The sequence below is a fragment of the Eleutherodactylus coqui genome, chromosome 3, assembly GCF_035609145.1.
Source record: "Eleutherodactylus coqui strain aEleCoq1 chromosome 3, aEleCoq1.hap1, whole genome shotgun sequence".
Classification (NCBI taxonomy): Eukaryota; Metazoa; Chordata; class Amphibia; order Anura; family Eleutherodactylidae; genus Eleutherodactylus; species Eleutherodactylus coqui.
In genome coordinates, this window is record NC_089839.1 from 315,131,475 (window position 1) to 315,152,755 (window position 21,281).

Genomic DNA, 21,281 nt, shown 5'->3' on the forward strand with positions numbered 1-21,281 from the left:
CTTAAAGGGAAAGATCAGGACGAAATCAGGTATTTATGTTAAATATAAACTGTTGGCGGCATTGAAAATAACCAAAAAAAATCACCATCTATATTTTAAAAAAATCCTTAAATCCTGTAATTCTCACACCGACCACTAAGCCTAATAATAGTCTGACACAGCTCACCTCCTCCCCTCCCTGCACACTGACCACTAAGCCTCCTAATAGTCTGACCTTTCCTGTTCTGGAGAGGAAACTTCTCAGCTGTCATCTCATTATCATCACAGGCAGGATTACACTGAGAGGAGACACCTATATATAGATAACACAGGAGCCACCAGTCCTACTAGGTGATGTCACAGCTCACCTCCCCCCTCCCTGCACAGACAGGATTACACTGAGAGGAGACACCAATATATAGATAACACAGGACCCACCATTCACAATAGTCACAGCGTACCTCCTCCCCTCCCTATACAGACAGGATTACACTGAGAGGAGACACCTATATATAGATAACACAGGACCCACCATTCACAATAGTCACAGCTCCCCTCCTCCCCTCCCTGTACAGACAGGATTACACTGAGAGGTGACACCTATATACAGATAACACAGGATCCACCATTTACAATAGTCACAGCTCACCCCCTCCCCTCCCTGCACAGACAGGATTACACTGAGAGGTGACACTTATATATAGATAACACAGGACCCACCATTCACAATAGTCACAGCTCACCTCCTCCCCTCCCTGCACAGACAGGATTACACTGAGAGGAGACACCTATGTATAGATAACACAGGACCCACCATTCACAATAGTCACAGCTCACCTCCTCCCCTCCCTGTACAGGCAGGATTACACTGAGAGGAGACACCTATATATAGATAACACAGGACCCACCATTCACAATAGTCACAGCTCACCTCCTCCCCTCCCTGCACAGGCAGGATTACACTGAGAGGAGACACCTATATATAGATAACACAGGAGCCACCAGTCCTACTAGGTGATGTCACAGCTCACCTCCCCCCCCCTCCCTGCACAGATCACACAGCATGCCCACAACACTATTCCACAGAAGTCTTTAGGCGATGTAGCGGCTTACCTCCTCCCTTCCCTGAACAGGTAACAGAGCATGTCCAAAATCCTCTGTCACAGACATCTATAGGTGATAGTCATAGCTCCCCTCCTTACAGAGGATCCCCCCTACACTCCCCACATGGGTCCGATCCCCTTCATCCTAACTGCTGTTAAATGGATTTTCCACACAAAACACTATTGATGAGGTATTCTCAGGTCATCGGTAACGATTGCTGGGGCCGCCGCTGATCGGCTGATCGGGAGCTCGCTGTCAGCGCTGCTATACACGGAGGTCAAAGTCAATGGAAGCCGTCCCCTCCGCGGCCCTTCCACAATGACACTGTGGGACAGTCATGGATTCCGCGTCATCGCTGGCGAATACGCAGAAAAGGCCCGGATTAAAAAAAACTCTAAAACTGTGCGGTGCCTCCACAGTACAGCCGGCCAAGAAGACAGGCGGTCCGCACAGATGCCGGCTGGGCACAGGGTCGGATCCCACTCAGGGCTCTTACATGCGGAGTCGGAGCCGGTCGTGTGCAGACGGCCTTAAACTGCAGCTCAGACAAGATGGCCGCCCGCGCAGTCACGACGACAGAAAAGAAAAATCCATAATCAGAAAACAGAAATGGAACCGGCTTACAGTCCGATTATAATCAGTAGATATTGGGGGGATCCCCTGTCCGGGTGCAGCAGGATTCACCCCTCCAGCCAGCAGTTGTCCTGATTTAGGCAGGACAGTCCCACTTTGGGACCCTCTGTCCCACCTTCCCCAGGGTCATTTGTCCCGCTTTTAGGATGTGGGGTCACTACCCTGTTTCCCTGAAAATAAGACATCGCATGATTTTCCAGAATTTTTGAGGATGTAAAATGATTTTTCAGGCTTTTTGAGGATGCTTGAAATATAAGCCCTACTCCAAAATTAAGCCCTGCTAACAGTAATTTAAAAAGTCAATTAAAATAGTGTCCAGGCAGCTATACAAAAAACCTTTTTGAACAAAAATTAATATAAGACACTGTCTTGTTTTCAGGGAAACGCTGTAGGAAAGTGATTACAAGCCGCGCCCCCCCGGGACGGTCATCACTCAGTGCCACTGCTGCGCGGCGCACACATTATCACCTGCAGCAGCGCCGAGAAGATGGGGACACAGGAATGAAGTACTGAACATAGGACACACAGATCACAGAGCGGGACTGACTGCCAGAGAGACAGAAACTAGGCACAGACTAGAAGGCAATCAACAAACGCAGACAGGCTAAAGCATCGGGGACACTATTACTACTGGGGCCACTGTGGGATCACTATTACTACTGGGGCCGCTGTGGGATCACTATTACTATTTGGGCCACTATGGGGGTCACTATTACTATTGGGGCCACTGTGGAGGTCACTATTACTACTGGAGCCACTGTGGGGTCACTATTACTACTGGGGCCGCTGTGTGGGACACTATTACTACTGGGGCCGCTGTGGGGGGTCACTATTACTACTGGAGCCACTGTGGGGGGGGGGGGGGGTCACTATTACTATTTGGGCCACTGTGGGGGGGGGGGGGGGGTCACTATTACTACTGGGGCCGCTGTGGGATCACTATTACTATTTGGGCCACTGTGGGATCACTATTACTACTGGGGCCACTGTGTGTGTGTGTGTGGGGGGGGGGGGTCACTATTACTACTGGGGCCACTGTGGAGGTCACTATTACTACTGGAGCCACTGTGGAGGTCACTATTACTACTGGGGCCACTGTGTGGGGGGGGGGGTCACTATTACTATTAGGGCCACTGTGGGGGACACATAATACGGAGGCCACTCTGCACATGGCAGCGTACCTCAAGCTGACTTCGGGAATGTTTACATGTGGTGGAAATGCTGCGAAATGTCCACAGTGGAAATTTCTGCAACATTTCTGCATCCGAAAACCATTTTGAGTGGACCCCAGCCGCATCCCCGCAGCTGATCTCACACTATGTGGCGCTCTCCACACCTCCCCTCACCTCCCCTCATCTCCCCAGCTTCTGATTACCAGTCACAATCCACACCAATGTTACAGATTTTGACAGTTTTTTGGATGCGGAAATCCTCCAGAATTCGCTTCCAGTCTTTTTTGAAACGGCTCTGCGCTTTTTATAATGATATCGATAAAATTATACGCTGAGATAAGCCCCTCCCCTGACCACACCCCTCTGCCCCTCCACTGACCACACCCTCTGCCCCTCCCCTGACCACACCCCTCCACTGATTACACCCCTCTGCCCCTCCCCTGACCACAACCCTCTGCCCCTCCCCTGACCACACCCTCTGCCCCTCCCCTGACCACACCCTCTGCCCCTCCCCTGACCACACCCCTCCACTGATTACACCCCTCTGCCCCTCCCCTGACCACAACCCTCCGCCCCTCCCCTGACCACACCCATTTGCCCCGCTTTGACCCTGGGAAAGTCTGGCCTCCTTCCTCCTGAGGATTATTCTTCATCTGACCAGTAAAGGTTGGCGGTTCTTGTGGAGTTGAAGGCCGACTTGTTCCCGGGGCGTTCGGTGGTCGACATATTGCGTCAGCCGCATCCGCAGTCCGGGCCGATGGAACACGAAGAGCGGTGTCTCTACAGAACAGTTAACCCTTGAACGCCTCGGGTCTGGTTACCTGGCGGCACACGGATAGATGGGAGGTTCTGGGCTCCTCACTTCTACATCTGCTGACCCGCTTCATCGCTGCTCAGCTACAACCCTGGAATTTACCGGAATCTGACAGCAGAATCTTCTGGATGATTTGGGCCGTGGATCATAGTCGGGGACAATGAGCGCCCCCTGCAGGGTGACCTCGGCTTCCTGACACCTGCTTATCTCCCACAGTGACTGCGGCTCACCCTATCCCGCCCGCCTCACACCAGACTCTGCAGATCCTCGGAGAGGGGAAGAGCGGACTTCCTGACATTACTGCCACGTGAACTAGGAAATCCATGGAAATAAAGCTTCATCGATGATGTAACCAGGCGGAGCGGAAGGCGCAGCTGCCGGCCGAGGTCCTCGCTGGGTGCCTCCAGTCTGCAGCATCCGCCGATTCCTGCATCACGGAGGAGGCATTACGTAGCGATTAGGTTACCCCCAATCCTGTGGATACCTTTATATCTTGGCAAAGCCCCTATAAGCTCTGAGTAAATGAAAACTACAACGTTCTAATAGACTTTGTGCTTCAATTCCTCAGTATCTTCTAAGATCTCTGCTTGCTGTCAGTGAGTGAGAACATTTATTATGTCCAGAGGCAGCAACCCTGTACATATCCAGCCCCGCTCACACCTGAGAAGCGGCTACAAGCACTCTACTAAAAAATGAAGAGAATGCTTATAGGGGTTGTCAGGCGACCCCGGGGATACACTGGGGTCGGGGCGGATTGTTGCTCTGCCCCCGGTGTAGTGGCTGGTGCTTGTAATTGCAGGCGTAGCTCTCATTGAAATCAATGGTAATTACAGAGGTCTGACCCCGGGGTATGTCGGCGGGTGCTGCCATAACCCCATAAACGACGTAACATCCAGGCGGCATCCGCAGGCTCCTTCACATCTGCTCTAATCTGTCAGAATAAGGGGGCGCCAATGCGCTGAGCTGTGAGGGCAGGTCCAACTACAGGACCGCCGGCCCCATGGAGTCTGTGCATGGCACTTACAGCCAGAGGGTATTCTGTAGGGCTGCCCGGTTGATGCCCTTCTGTGCGGCTCGGGTCCCCCTATCGGCTTCATGCTGGGAGACACAGTAACCTTCTTGCTGTGGCATGCATGGATGGAGGAGCAGGACTGCTGGTACACCCTGATTGGGCTGCGGGTGAGTCGCGCCTCGTGTACCCGTAGTGACAAGGACAGCAGCGCAGTCAGGAAGGAGAGGGGACTTGTCTCCAGCCACTCCTCGGGGTGCCGTGCCGCCACCTCTCTGTCATTTTCATTTGCACCAGGGCAGGTCAAATGGATTTTCCCAAATGCTTCTGTTCCTTTGGGTCCACCAATCACCCTGCGGTACGCAGCAGCGTATTCTGCAATGGTGCAATTTCACACCAAAATCTGAAAGTCTAACTGCGGATTTTCAGTTTTGCATCAGAATTGTAGATTTTGGTGCAAAATTTAGAGTGCCTTTCAGTGTGCCCTGCAGGCTAATTCTGGACAGATTGATATCCTTGAAATGTTACGGGATGTCCACACGGGGCAAAATTTGCTGCGGAGTATGTAGTGGCCCAGAGTTAGTGGGGCCCCCCATAATGCTATGTGTCTGTCTCCTGCCATTTGTCTCAATTGTAGTGTGCATTTGGTATGTGCACCTCTGCAACAATGAATGGGTTAATGTCTGGAAAATGTATCATGTTGTGTGTCATGTGACCATCTTACATATGGGTGTTTGCAAGGTGAAATGCAAGTTAGTTTTTGCTGATAATGTCAAGATTGTGCGGCGGTTAGCAGTCGCGATAAGCGCCATTTCAGATGCATTTTGTTTGTGCGGGGACGTATACGGTGGGCTGCGGTCACACGGGGCGGGCGGCATGTGGAAATCTGCATCAAAACTGCATCAGAAAAAAACTGCACGCATTCTTCATGTGCGCAGCAAAACTGCGGCAAATATGCCTGGTATTTTCTGATGTGGTTTTCTACCTCACCCAGACGGGCCCGTAGGAACGCGCCCATAGGTTACCTACACACGGGCACGCTGGATATCGGGCCGTTACACTCGGGAACGTGGGATTTACCTGCGGATGCAAGGAGTTTTTCAGGCAGAAACGCATCACATCTGTGAATCTCTGATCCTCTGGCGCGACAACAGCGAAGCAGAAGGGTTACCCACTGATTTCAATAGGAAGCCTCGCATCGCGCTCACACATCGTACTGCATGAGAGCCAAGCGAGACATCCCGGTCCCATGAAACCAATGAGCGACGCGTTCTGAGGACCGCGATAAGATAGAGCATGCCATCGCCCGTATATAGGGCTCCGGTCAAAAGAATGGGGTTCATATTCACACGGGATTTGTGCATCTCGCAATGCACAAATCCCGGACAATTTCACGGCCATACTGTGGTGCTCATAGGGGTTGTACAGAGCTAGAACAACATGGCTGCTTACCTGTGGAAATAGCGCCACACTTGTCCTCAGGATGTGTGCGGTACTTCAGGTCAGCCCAATCTACTTCAATAGAGCCAAACTGCAATACCAGACTCAGCCTGTGGTCAGGAATGGCGCTGTTTTAGAAAAAGAAAAAAAAAAAGCATGTTATTCTAACCTTGGACAACGCCCTTAATTTTTTTGAGCCATGCCTATCCCATGCAGACTGACTGATACATTGTAGCAAACAGCCCAGGAGGGAGACATGAGCTGCTGCTTTCACCTCACAGTGGATTGTCCGCGCTGATACAACTCCATCCACTTCTTGGCTGAGAGCAGAACTCTGAACGTTCTCATAAACTGACAGCAAGCAGAGATCCTAAAAATGGAACTGAAATAAAGTCTAGCAGAAACTTGTAGAACTTCCCATTTATACTTTCTATAGAGTCAGGCCTTCCCTTACAGAATCCCAGCGGCATCCCGAGGAGCGCGGTGGCGCTAACCTCACCTTCAGGAAGCTGCAAGGAGTTGTAGATATTTTAATCAGCGCCTTCAGATTATCTGCCGCTTATCTCCAATATTTGGTGTTCTGATGGATAATATTTGCTCCCGTTGTGCCAGGAAGACTCCGCCCCTTCGTGACAATGTCGCAGTGCTGAGGTCCACGTCTTGGAGGTGAAGAAAACTTTCTTGTCAAACATGCTTGTTTCCCTGTAAATAATGGCAGAGGCGGAATATAACAGTTATTTACCATCAGGGTTACCATAGTAACAAAAAGGTAACAATATTTCGGACACTCCGTCCTCCTTCAGCAAGGCAGAGGATTGGAGAGAAGCGATAACATGGCGGGTGAGAACAGCCAGCACCTCCCCCTCTCCAGCATCGCTCACCACATATAGGACTCTCAACAGACCCCAGTCCCACGGACCCCCGCAGACCCTGGTCTGAACAAGGGCTCAGCATATACTTGGCACATGGTTCCTGAGCTGCTGTATCTAAGCCCATCATGTATACTCCTGTCCGTTGTGCCGCCATATCTAAGCCTCCAGTCTTTGCAGTTGGTTGTGTTATTTGGGGGTCCCCGCTGTATGGGGGGCGTCAGAGCTGGCAGGCTGGCATTCCCATGAGCCGCATCGCAACCACAGCGCTCTTCCCTCCCTTCTCAAACAAGTGACGGAGCCAAATCCAACACTGATAGCGAGTGCAAACAGTGCAGATATCTGCCGGACGCGCTCCTGCTGCGCTATATACGGCCACGGCGAGCGCTGTGCTCCTGCTGCGCTATATACGGCCACGGCGAGCGCTGTGCTCCTGCTGCGCTATATACGGCCACGGCGAGCGCTGTGCTCCTGCTGCGCTATATACGGCCACGGCGAGCGCTGTGCTCCTGCTGCGCTATATACGGCCACGGCGAGCGCTGTGCTCCTGCTGCGCTATATACGGCCACGGCGAGCGCTGTGCTCCTGCTGCGCTATATACGGCCACGGCGAGCGCTGTGCTCCTGCTGCGCTATATACGGCCACGGCGAGCGCTGTGCTCCTGCTGCGCTATATACGGCCACGGCGAGCGCTGTGCTCCTGCTGCGCTATGTACGGCCACGGCGAGCGCTGTGCTCCTGCTGCGCTATATACGGCCACGGCGAGCGCTGTGCTCCTGCTGCGCTATATACGGCCACGGCGAGCGCTGTGCTCCTGCTGCGCTATATACGGCCACGACGAGCGCTGTGCTCCTGCTGCGCTATATACGGCCACGACGAGCGCTGTGCTCCTGCTGCGCTATATACGGCCACGACGAGCGCTGTGCTCCTGCTGCGCTATATACGGCCACGGCAAGCCCTGTGCTCCTGCTGCGCTATATACGGCCACGGCGAGCGCTGTGCTCCTGCTGCGCTATATACGGCCACGGCGAGCGCTGTGCTCCTGCTGCGCTATATACGGCCACGACGAGCGCTGTGCTCCTGCTGCGCTATATACGGCCACGGCAAGCACTGTGCTCCTGCTGCGCTATATACGGCCACGGCGAGCGCTGTGCTCCTGCTGCGCTATATACGGCCACGACGAGCGCTGTGCTCCTGCTGCGCTATATACGGCAAGCGCTGTGCTCCTGCTGCGCTATATACGGCCACGGCGAGCGCTGTGCTCCTGCTGCGCTATATACGGCCACGGCGAGCGCTGTGCTCCTGCTGCGCTATATACGGTCACGGCGAGCGCTGTGCTCCTGCTGCGCTATATACGGCCACGGCGAGCGCTGTGCTCCTGCTGCGCTATGTACGGCCACGGCGAGCGCTGTGCTCCTGCTGCGCTATGTACGGCCACGGCGAGCGCTGTGCTCCTGCTGCGCTATATACGGCCACGGCGAGCGCTGTGCTCCTGCTGCGCTATGTACGGCCACGGCGAGCGCTGTGCTCCTTTTGCGCTATATACGGCCACGGCGAGCGCTGTGCTCCTGCTGCGCTATATACGGCCACGGCGAGCGCTGTGCTCCTGCTGCGCTATATACGGCCACGGCGAGCGCTGTGCTCCTGCTGCGCTATATACGGCCACGGCGAGCGCTGTGCTCCTGCTGCGCTTTATACGGCCACGGCGAGTACTGTGCTCCTGCTGCGCTATATACGGCCACGGCGAGCGCTGTGCTCCTGCTGCGCTATATACGGCCACGGCGAGCGCAGTGCTCCTGCTGCGCTATATACGGCCACGGCGAGCGCTGTGTTCCTGCTGCGCTATATACGGCCACGGCGAGCGCTGTGTTCCTGCTGCGCTATATACGGCCACGGCGAGCGCTGTGTTCCTGCTGCGCTATATACGGCCACGGCGAGCGCTGTGTTCCTGCTGCGCTATATACGGCCACGGCGAGCGCTGTGCTCCTGCTGCGCTATATACGGCCACGGCGAGCGCTGTGCTCCTGCTGCGCTATATACGGCCACGGCGAGCACTGCACTATATACGGCCACGGCAAGCGCTGTGCTCCTGCAAAAATGACTGACACAGAAGAGTCACCCCATAAGGGCGGCAGCGGGCGGGAGCGGCTCCACTGCACCAAATGTTTAATCAGCCAAGAAGATCTGGTCTGTAAAAGTGGTCACACCATCAGGCGTCTTCTGGTAATATGAGGTTACCCTCCCTCCACAAGATAAGGGATTCCAATCTGATCAGTAGGGTCCGACTGCTGGGACCCCAGCAGAGCACCAGAGCTGGGGCCACGTGTCCCCCTGACTAAGGGCCACTGCTCAGTTCATTTCAATAGGACTGCAGGAGACAGTCGAGCGCTTTCACTAAGCTGTACCCACAGTCTCTGGAGGCAAAGTACATGCCGCCAAAAGGAACCTGAGATAAGGGCACCTGGTGTAAGTGATCCGGAGGTGCGCAGTTTTGCTGTATTTGCCTACATGTATTCTGCATCGCACGGCCAGCTGCACCCCACACATGTTGCCAAATAACCTCTGCAGAGGTGATTGTCCCCTGGCTGGACGGTGACAATCGGCTGCCCCAGCTTTTACTGTCAGGGGGACGTGAGATCCTGCAGCCGTGCCACGCTCAGGGATGCAGGATCTGTGCCAGGCTGGCAGACACTGATGAAGATGCTGCACTTCGTGTTATACATGAATGCCCGCCAACGCAGAGACGCAGCAAGTCCCAGCACATCGCAGAGCAGGTCCTCTTGGTTTCTGTTTATGAGCGCTGGCACCGGGCCCCTCACCCTGCCTGAAGGATATTATTAAAGTACCTGCGCTAAGTATGCCACTCATATTCATGAGCATTAGAGGGCGAGTCAGCGCCGGCGCTCCGGTCCGTCCGGTTATGGCCGCGGCCCAGAATAATTCCAAGTGTCAGACATGATGCATAGAGGGCAACCTCAGGGATCCATCATCTGTACGGTTGTAGGGGTGCAGCACCAGGTGTGGGTGAGGGGCACAGGATCAGGTATACAGGACCGCAGTGGTCTGATGGATATGGCGTATATACACCCCGAGGAGGGGTCTGACTCTGGGATATGAGAGCAGTGGAAGATAAATAAAGGGGTCTTCTGATGGATATGGGGGTCACTATTCCTACTGGGGCCGCTCTGCATGCGGCAGCGTACTTAGGGGATGTTTACACGGGACGGAAATGCTGCGGAACATCTACAGCAGACATTTCCGCTGCAAATTCTGCAGCATTTCCGCATCCAAACACAGAGATAAGCCCGACCGCCGCCGCGGATTCTGACTGGAGATCAATCGCGTTTCGGCAGCTGATGTCAGACTATGCGGCGCTCCTCCTCACCTCCTCCGAAGGCTTCCGGTCCCAGCGGACTGCTCAGGTGATGCTGGTGAGGTGAGGCCACTACAGGCTGCTGGGAACCGTTAGCCGGGGAGCGCTGACAGCGGGAAGCCTTCAGAGGAGGTGCGGGGAGCGCCGCACAGTATGACATCAGCTGCCGGGATGTGGGGGACTTCCAGGCAAAATCGGCAGCAGTGGTAGAGCTTTTGACTGTTTTTGGCTGCAGAATTTGCTCCCTGACTTTTTTTAAACGACCCTGTACTTTTTATGATGACGTATTTTATAATACAATACCCTGTTGTACCGCCTCTAGCTTAGATACAAGATGTGATACGGGTGGGCATGGAGGCTCTAGTACCCTGTTGTACCGCCTCTAGCTTAGATACAAGATGTGATACAGGCAGGCATGAAGGCTCTAGTACCCTGTTGTACCGCCTCTAGCTTAGATACCAGATGTGATACGGGTGGGCATGGTGGCTCTAGTACCCAGTTGTACCGCCTCTAGCTTAGATACAAGATGTGATACGGGTGGGCATGGTGGCTCTAGTACCCTGTTGTACCGCCTCTAGCTTAGATACAAGATGTGATACGGGTGGGCATGGTGGCTCTAGTACCCTGTTGTACTGCCTCTAGCTTGGATACAAGATGTGATACGAGTGGGCATGGAGGCTCTAGTACCCTGTTGTACCGCCTCTAGCTTAGATACAAGATGTGATATCGGGGGCATGGAGGCTCTAGGACCCTGTTGTACTGCCTCTAGCTTAGATACAAGATGTGATATCGGGGGCATGGAGGCTCTAGTACCCTGTTGTACCGCCTCTAGCTTAGATACAAGATGTGATATCGGGGGCATGGAGGCTCTAGTACCCTGTTGTACCGCCTCTAGCTTAGATACAAGATGTGATACGGGTGGGCATGGAGGCTCTAGTACCCTGTTGTACCGCCTCTAGCTTAGATACAAGATGTGATACAGGCAGGCATGAAGGCTCTAGTACCCTGTTGTACCGCCTCTAGCTTAGATACCAGATGTGATACGGGTGGGCATGGTGGCTCTAGTACCCAGTTGTACCGCCTCTAGCTTAGATACAAGATGTGATACGGGTGGGCATGGTGGCTCTAGTACCCTGTTGTACCGCCTCTAGCTTAGATACAAGATGTGATACGGGTGGGCATGGTGGCTCTAGTACCCTGTTGTACTGCCTCTAGCTTGGATACAAGATGTGATACGAGTGGGCATGGAGGCTCTAGTACCCTGTTGTACCGCCTCTAGCTTAGATACAAGATGTGATATCGGGGGCATGGAGGCTCTAGGACCCTGTTGTACTGCCTCTAGCTTAGATACAAGATGTGATATCGGGGGCATGGAGGCTCTAGTACCCTGTTGTACCGCCTCTAGCTTAGATACAAGATGTGATATCGGGGGCATGGAGGCTCTAGTACCCTGTTGTACCGCCTCTAGCTTAGATACAAGATGTGATACGGGTGGGCATGGAGGCTCTAGTACCCTGTTGTACCGCCTCTAGCTTAGATACAAGATGTGATACAGGCAGGCATGAAGGCTCTAGTACCCTGTTGTACCGCCTCTAGCTTAGATACCAGATGTGATACGGGTGGGCATGGTGGCTCTAGTACCCAGTTGTACCGCCTCTAGCTTAGATACAAGATGTGATACGGGTGGGCATGGTGGCTCTAGTACCCTGTTGTACCGCCTCTAGCTTAGATACAAGATGTGATACGGGTGGGCATGGTGGCTCTAGTACCCTGTTGTACTGCCTCTAGCTTGGATACAAGATGTGATACGAGTGGGCATGGAGGCTCTAGTACCCTGTTGTACCGCCTCTAGCTTAGATACAAGATGTGATATCGGGGGCATGGAGGCTCTAGGACCCTGTTGTACTGCCTCTAGCTTAGATACAAGATGTGATATCGGGGGCATGGAGGCTCTAGTACCCTGTTGTACCGCCTCTAGCTTAGATACAAGATGTGATATCGGGGGCATGGAGGCTCTAGTACCCTGTTGTACCGCCTCTAGCTTAGATACAAGATGTGATACGGGTGGGCATGGTGGCTCTAGTACCCTGTTGTACCGCCTCTAGCTTAGATACAAGATGTGATACGGGTGGGCATGGTGGCTCTAGTACCCTGTTGTACTGCCTCTAGCTTGGATACAAGATGTGATACGTGTGGGCATGGAGGCTCTAGTACCCTGTTGTACCCCCTCTAGCTTAGATACAAGATGTGATATCGGGGGCATGGAGGCTCTAGTACCCTGTTGTACCGCCTCTAGCTTAGATACAAGATGTGATACGGGTGGGCATGGAGGCTCTAGTACCCTGTTGTACTGCCTCTAGCTTAGATACAAGATGTGATATCGGGGGCATGGAGGCTCTAGTACCCTGTTGTACCGCCCCTAGCTTGGATACAAGATGTGATACGGGTGGGCATGGAGGCTCTAGTACCCTGTTGTACCGCCCCTAGCTTGGATACAAGATGTGATACAGGCAGGCATGAAGGCTCTAGTACCCTGTTGTACCGCCCCTAGCTTGGATACAAGATGTGATACGGGTGGGCATGGAGGCTCTAGTACCCTGTTGTACCGCCTCTAGCTTGGATACAAGATGTGATACAGGTGGGCATGAAGGCTCTAGTACCCTGTTGTACCGCCCCTAGCTTGGATACAAGATGTGATACGGGTGGGCATGGAGGCTCTAGTACCCTGTTGTACCGCCTCTAGCTTGGATACAAGATGTGATACAGGTGGGCATGAAGGCTCTAGTACCCTGTTGTACTGCCTCTAGCTTGGATACAAGATGTGATACGGGTGGGCAAGGAGGCTCTAGTACCCTGTTGTACCGCCTCTAGCTTAGATAAAAGATGTGATACAGGTGAGCATGGAGGCTCTAGTACCCTGTTGTACCACCTCTAGCTTAGATAAAAGATGTGATACAGGTGAGCATGGAGGCTCTAGTACCCAGTTCTACCACCTCTAGCTTGGATACAAGATGTGATACGGGGGGCATGGAGGCTCTAGTACCCTTTTTGTATCGCCTCTAGCTTGGATACAAGATGTGATACGGGGGGCACAGAGGTATACAGGTTCTGTATGGTATCCTGTGGCATATCTCTTCACATTCGCTGTAACTGAGCCTCTAGATCAGTGTTTCTCAACTCCAGTCCTCAGGACCCCCAACAGGTCATGTTTTCAAGATGGCCAGTAAGAACACTGGTAGCAATGTCTGAGGCACTGACAATAATTACATCACCTGTGCAATACTAAGGAAATCCTGAAGACATGGCCTGTTTTGGGGTCCTGAGGAATGGAGTTGAGAAACACTGCTCTAGATCCTGTAAACTCACAGTCTGTAGAGTTTGGCGTCCCAGATGGTCCCCTACATGTTCTATTGGTGATACATCTGGTGACCGGGCACCACAGAAGTGTGACAATGTTGTGGGGGCTCCTGGGACCCCCTTATGTGCGGCCGAGCATTATCCTGCTGGAAGCCGCCATGAGAGGAACACATGTGGCTGCAGGATGTCCTGAACATATCGCTGAGCTGTCATTGTCCCTCACACCCCAATAATGCGCCCCCCTCTGGTAACGGGGTGAAATCTCTTCTCTGTGTCGTAGAGGCGTCTAGTGGCCAACAAGCTGCACACAAGTGGAAGAAGAGGTCACTGCACACAAGGGGCCTCCGAGAGCCTCTTATAGGCCAAGGGGGGAACCACTTCTAGGGCCTCCGGTGATGAGACCGTCCATCTAATCACCACAACTCTCATCATCTACAGAGATGGAGCCGCAGAACGAGTGCTACAGGGCGACGGCTTCTTCTGGGGGCAGGAGTGTTTTTTTTTATACAAAGAGTGCATATGACTCTGTATATACGGTATATGATGATATGAGGGGGGTCTTGTAGTTGGGGAAGGGGAGAGGGGGGGCCATGGAGGATGATGCCAGCCATTCCATATTTACATAGGACTTCCTCAGCCTGCTGTTGTGTGCCGCTTGCGGTGGAGGGTCGCCCGCCGCACTCCTGCTGTTTGTCCTGGAGTTTCCTTGTATTGTAATTCAGCTAACTACAGCAACACTGATCCTCCTGCCTGCAGAGTACTGGAGGGAGACTGCCCCCTGGTGGAGGAACCGCTAACTGCTTGCACCAATGTAGATTGCCCCCTGGTGGAGGATAGGAGGCAGCCATGTTAACCCCGCGGCGCCTCTGCTTCTCCTTCTCGCTGTTCCTCGTTATGTGTTTGATACAATCACTGTATAATGAAGGGACTTTGTATGTCAGTTCCACAGGACTTCCAATATCTCTAATTGTGGTCAGTCGGTAAGAGTATACAGTAAGTATCCCCAGCAGTCACATGATCAGAATGACATAATTACATGTCAGTAGTGGAGGAGGTAAGTTCTAGGCTGGATCGGGGGGTCACTGGATCTTGTATCTGGACTCTCCCAGAGTGTTTGATACGCTTTCCATTGCAACACTATGGAGGGGGTCCACTGCACGCCCCGCGGGAAACACAATGCAATAACGCCCGTGGACAGGCGGCCAAAAAGGCTGGTATATAAGATGAGAATGTGTGTAAGGGGGTAAGTAACTGGTCAGTGATAGGGAGCAGAAGGGGTGATAAATGGTACATACTCTGATCGGGTCACCGTTAGTAGTGAGATATCACAGGGGGCAGTATTGGAGGGGGCACCGTTACTAGTGGGGTACCACAGGGGGCAGTAGTGGAGGGGTCACTACTACTAGTGGGGTACCACAGGGGGCAGTAGTGGAGGGGTCACTATTACTAGTGGGGTACCACAGGGGGCAGTAGTGGAGGGGTCACCAGTACTAGTGGGGTACCACAGGGGGCAGTATTGGAAAGGGCAAACATACTAGTGGGGTACCACAGGGGGCAGTATTGGAGGGGGCACTGTTACTAGTGGGGTACCACAGGAGGCAGTATTGGAGGGGTCACCAGTACTAGTGGGGTACCACAGGGGCAGTATTGGAGGGGGCACCCGTACTAGTGGGGTATCACAGGGGGCAGTAGTGGAGGGGTCACCAGTACTAGTGGGGTACCACAGGGGCAGTACCGAAGGGGGCACCGTTACCAGTGGGGTATCACAGGGGGCAGTAGTGGAGGGGTCACTATTACTAGTGGGGTATCACAGGGGGTAGTATTGGAGGGGTCACTGTTACTAGTGGGGTACCACAGGGGGCAGTATTGGAAAGGGCAACCATACTAGTGGGGTACCACAGGGGGCAGTATTGAAGGGGGCACTGTTACTAGTGGGGTATCACAGGGGGCAGTAGTGGAGGGGGCACCGTTACTAGTGGAGTACCACAGGGGGCAGTAGTGGAGGGGGCACCGTTACTAGTGGAGTACCACAGGGGGCAGTATTGGAGGGGTCACCAGTACTAGTGGGGTGCCACAGGGGGCAGTATTGGAGGGGGCACTGTTACTAGTGGGGTATCACAGGGGGCAGTATTGGAGGGGTCACTGTTACTAGTGGGGTACCACAGGGGGCAATATTGGAAAGGTCACTGTTACTAGTGGGGTACCACAGGGGGCAATATTGGAAAGGGCAACCATACTAGTGGGGTACCACAGGAGGCAGTATTGGAGGGGTCACCAGTACAAGTGGGGTACCACAGGGGCAATATTGGAGGGGGCACCGTTACTAGTAGGGTATCACAGGGGGCAGTAGTGGAGAGGTCACTGTTACTAGTGGGGTACCACAGGGGGCAGTATTGGAAAGGGCAACCATACTAGTGGGGTACCACAGGGGGCAGTATTGAAGGGGGCACTGTTACTAGTGGGGTATCACAGGGGGCAGTAGTGGAGGGGGCACCGTTACTAGTGGGGTACCACAGGGGGCAGTATTGGAGGGGTCACCACTACTAGTGGGGTACCACAGGGGGCAGTATTGGAGGGGGCACTGCTACTAGTGGGGTATCACAGGGGGCAGTATTGGAGGGAGCACTGCTACTAGTGAGGTATCACAGGGGGCAGTAGTGGAGGGGTCACTGTTTTTAGTGGGGAACCACAGGCAGTATTGGAGGGGTCAACAGAACTAGTGGGGTACCACAGGGGCAGTATTGGAGGGGGCACCGTTACTAGTGGGGTATCACAGGGGGCAGTATTGGAGGGGGCACTGCTACTAGTGGGGTATCACAGGGGGCAGTAGTGGAGGGGTCACTTACTATTGAAGGGGGCACTGTTACTAGTGGGGTATCACAGGGGGCAGTAGTGGAGGGGGCACCGTTACTAGTGGGGTATCACAGGGGGCAGTAGTGGAGGGGGCACTGCTACTAGTGAGGAATCACAGGGGGCAGTATTGGAGGGGGCACTGCTACTAGTGAGGTATCACAGGGGGCAGTAGTGCAGGGGTCACTGTTACTAGTGGGGTATCACAGGGAGCAGTAGTGGAGGGGTCACCAGTACTAGTGGGGTACCACAGGGGGCAGTAGTGGAGGGGGCACCCGTACTAGTGGGGTAACACAGGGGGCAGTAGTGGAGGGGACACCGTTACTAGTGGGGTATCACAGGGGGCAGTAGTGGAGGGGTCATTGTTACTAGTGGGGTACCACAGGGGGCAGTATTGGAAAGGGCAACCATACTAGTGGGGTACCACAGGGGACAGTATTGAAGGGGGCACTGTTACTAGTGGGGTATCACAGGGGGCAGTAGTGGAGGGGGCACCGTTACTAGTGGGGTATCACAGGGGGTAGTATTGGAGGGGGCACTGTTACTAGTTAGGTATCACAGGGGGCAGTAGTGGAGGGGTCACTTACTAGTGGGGTACCACAGGGGACAGTATTGGAGGGGTCACCAGTACTAGTGGGCTATCACAGGGGACAGTATTGGAGGGGGCACCCATACCAGTGGAGTACCACAGGGGTGAGTATGGGAGGGGGCACTGTTAATGGTGGAGTACCACAGGGGGCAGTATTGGAGGGGGCACCCGTACTAGTGTGGTTTTAAAGAAGGTAGTACTGGAGGGGTCACCATTACTAGTGAGGTACCACAGGGGGCAGTATTGAAGGGATCACCATTACTAGAGGGGTATCACAGGTGGTAGTATTGGAGGGGGCACTGTTACTAGTGGGGTACCACAGGGGGCAGTATTGGAGGGGGCACCCGTACTAGTGGGGTAACACAGGGGGCAGTATTAGAGGGGACACCCGTACTAGTGGGGTAACACAGGGGGCAGTATTAGAGGGGGCACCCGTACTAGTTGGGTACCACAGGGGGCAGTATTGGAGGGATCACCATTACTAGTGGGCTATCACAGGGGGTAGTATTGGAGGGGGCACTGTTACTAGTGGGGTACCACAGGGGGCAGTATTGGAGGGGGCAGCAGTACTAGTGGGGTAACACAGGGGGCAGTATTAGAGGGGACACCTGTACTAGTGGGGTAACACAGGGGGCAGTATTGGAGGGGGCACCCGTACTAGTGGGGTAACACAGGGGGCAGTATTGGAGGGGGCACCCGTACTAGTGGGGTAACACAGGGGGCAGTATTGGAGGGGACACCTGTACTAGTGGGGTAACACAGGGGACGGTATTTGAGGGGACACCCTTACCAGAGGGGTAACACAGGGGGCGGTATTGGAGGGGACACCCGTACTAGTGGGGTAACACAGGGGGCGGTATTGGAGGGGTCGATGTTACTAGTGGGGTAACACAGACACAGTATTGGAGGGGACACCCATACTAGTGGGGTAACACAGGGGGCAGTATTGGAGGGGTCGATGTTACTAGTGGGGTAACACAGACACAGTATTGGAGGGGACACCCATACTAGTGGGGTAACACAGAGGGCAGTATTGGAGGGGTCGATGTTACTAGTGGGGTAACACAGGGGGTGGTATTGGCGGGGGCACCCGTACTAGTGGGGTAACACAGGGGGCAGTATTGGAGGGGTCGATGTTACTAGTGGGGGTAACACAGGAGGCAGTATTCGATAGGGCATCCGTACAAGTGGGGTAACACAGGGGGCAGTATTGGAGGGGTCGATGTTACTAGTGGGGTATCACAGGGGGCAGTATTGGAGGGGTCGATGTTACTAGTGGGCTATCACAGGGGACAGTATTGGAGGGGGCACCCATACCAGTGGAGTACCACAGGGGTGAGTATGGGAGGGGGCACTGTTACTGGTGGAGTACCACAGGGGGCAGTAGTGGAGGGGGCACCCGTACTAGTGTGGTTTTAAAGAAGGTAGTACTGGAGGGGTCACCATTACTAGTGGGGTACCACAGGGGACAGTATTGAAGGGGGCACTGTTACTAGTGGGGTATCACAGGGGGCAGTAGTGGAGGGGGCACCGTTACTAGTGGGGTATCACAGGGGGTAGTATTGGAGGGGGCACTGTTACTAGTTAGGTATCACAGGGGGCAGTAGTGGAGGGGTCACTTACTAGTGGGGTACCACAGGGGACAGTATTGGAGGGGTCACCAGTACTAGTGGGCTATCACAGGGGACAGTATTGGAGGGGGCACCCATACCAGTGGAGTACCACAGGGGTGAGTATGGGAGGGGGCACTGTTACTGGTGGAGTACCACAGGGGGCAGTATTGGAGGGGGCACCCGTACTAGTGTGGTTTTAAAGAAGGTAGTACTGGAGGGGTCACCATTACTAGTGAGGTACCACAGGGGGCAGTATTGAAGGGATCACCATTACTAGAGGGGTATCACAGGTGGTAGTATTGGAGGGGGCACTGTTACTAGTGGGGTACCACAGGGGGCAGTATTGGAGGGGGCACCCGTACTAGTGGGGTACCACCGGGGGCAGTATTGGAGGGGGCACCCGTACTAGTGGGGTAACACAGGGGGCAGTATTAGAGGGGACACCCGTACTAGTGGGGTAACACAGGGGGCAGTATTAGAGGGGGCACCCGTTGGGTACCACAGGGGGCAGTATTGGAGGGATCACCATTACTAGTGGGCTATCACAGGGGGTAGTATTGGAGGGGGCACTGTTACTAGTGGGGTACCACAGGGGGCAGTATTGGAGGGGGCAGCAGTACTAGTGGGGTAACACAGGGGGCAGTATTAGAGGGGACACCCGTACTAGTGGGGTAACACAGGGGGCAGTATTGGAGGGGGCATCCGTACTAGTGGGGTAACACAGGGGGCAGTATTGGAGGGGGCACCCGTACTAGTGGGGTAACACAGGGGGCAGTATTGGAGGGGACACCCGTACTAGTGGGGTAACACAGGGGACGGTATTTGAGGGGACACCCTTACTAGAGGGGTAACACAGGGGGCGGTATTGGAGGGGACACCCGTACTAGTGGGGTAACACAGGGGGCGGTATTGGAGGGGTCGATGTTACTAGTGGGGTAACACAGACACAGTATTGGAGGGGACACCCATACTAGTGGGGTAACACAGGGGGCAGTATTGGAGGGGTCGATGTTACTAGTGGGGTAACACAGACACAGTATTGGAGGGGACACCCATACTAGTGGGGTAACACAGGGGGCAGTATTGGAGGGGTCGATGTTACTAGTGGGGTAACACAGACACAGTATTGGAGGGGACACCCATACTAGTGGGGTAACACAGGGGGCAGTATTGGAGGGGTCGATGTTACTAGTGGGGTAACACAGGGGGTGGTATTGGCGGGGGCACCCGTACTAGTGGGGTAACACAGGGGGCAGTATTGGAGGGGTCGATGTTACTAGTGGGGCTAACACAGGAGGCAGTATTCGATAGGGCATCCGTACAAGTGGGGTAACACAGGGGGCAGTATTGGAGGGGTCGATGTTACTAGTGGGGTATCACAGGGGGCAGTATTGGAGGGGTCGATGTTACTAGTGGGCTATCACAGGGGACAGTATTGGAGGGGGCACCCATACCAGTGGAGTACCACAGGGGTGAGTATGGGAGGGGGCACTGTTACTGGTGGAGTACCACAGGGGGCAGTATTGGAGGGGGCACCCGTACTAGTGTGGTTTTAAAGAAGGTAGTACTGGAGGGGTCACCATTACTAGTGAGGTACCACAGGGGGCAGTATTGAAGGGATCACCATTACTAGAGGGGTATCACAGGGGGCAGTATTGGAGGGGGCACCCGTACTAGTGGGGTAACACAGGGGGCAGTATTAGAGGGGACACCCGTACTAGTGGGGTAACACAGGGGGCAGTATTAGAGGGGGCACCCGTACTAGTTGGGTACCACAGGGGGCAGTATTGGAGGGATCACCATTACTAGTGGGCTATCACAGGGGGTAGTATTGGAGGGGGCACTGTTACTAGTGGGGTACCACAGGGGGCAGTATTGGAGGGGGCAGCAGTACTAGTGGGGTAACACAGGGGGCAGTATTAGAGGGGACACCCGTACTAGTGGGGTAACACAGGGGGCAGTATTGGAGGGGGCACCCGTACTAGTGGGGTAACACAGGGGCAGTATTGGAGGGGACACCCGTACTAGTGGGGTAACACAGGACGGTATTTGAGGGGACACCCTTACTAGAGGGGTAACACAGGGGGCGGTATTGGAGGGGACACCCGTACCAGTGGGGTAACACAGGGGGCGGTATTGGAGGGGTCGATGTTACTAGTGGGGTAACACAGACACAGTATTGGAGGGGACACCCATACTAGTGGGGTAACACAGGGGGCAGTATTGGAGGGGTCGATGTTACTAGTGGGGTAACACAGACACAGTATTGGAGGGGACACCCATACTAGTGGGGTAACACAGGGGGCAGTATTGGAGGGGTCGATGTTACTAGTGGGGTAACACAGGGGGTGGTATTGGCGGGGGCACCCGTACTAGTGGGGTAACACAGGGGGCAGTATTGGAGGGGTCGATGTTACTAGTGGGGTATCACAGGAGGCAGTATTGGAGGGGACACCCGTACTAGTGGGGTAACACAGGGG

General features: G+C 54.2%; 1 protein-coding gene across 1 annotated transcript in view; it reads left to right on the forward strand.

Annotated features, from left to right (window-relative positions):
- DMAP1 (DNA methyltransferase 1 associated protein 1) overlaps positions 1 to 21,281 on the forward strand; it is a 93,797-nt gene that overhangs the window by 10,288 nt on the left and 62,228 nt on the right. The window lies entirely within an intron of this gene.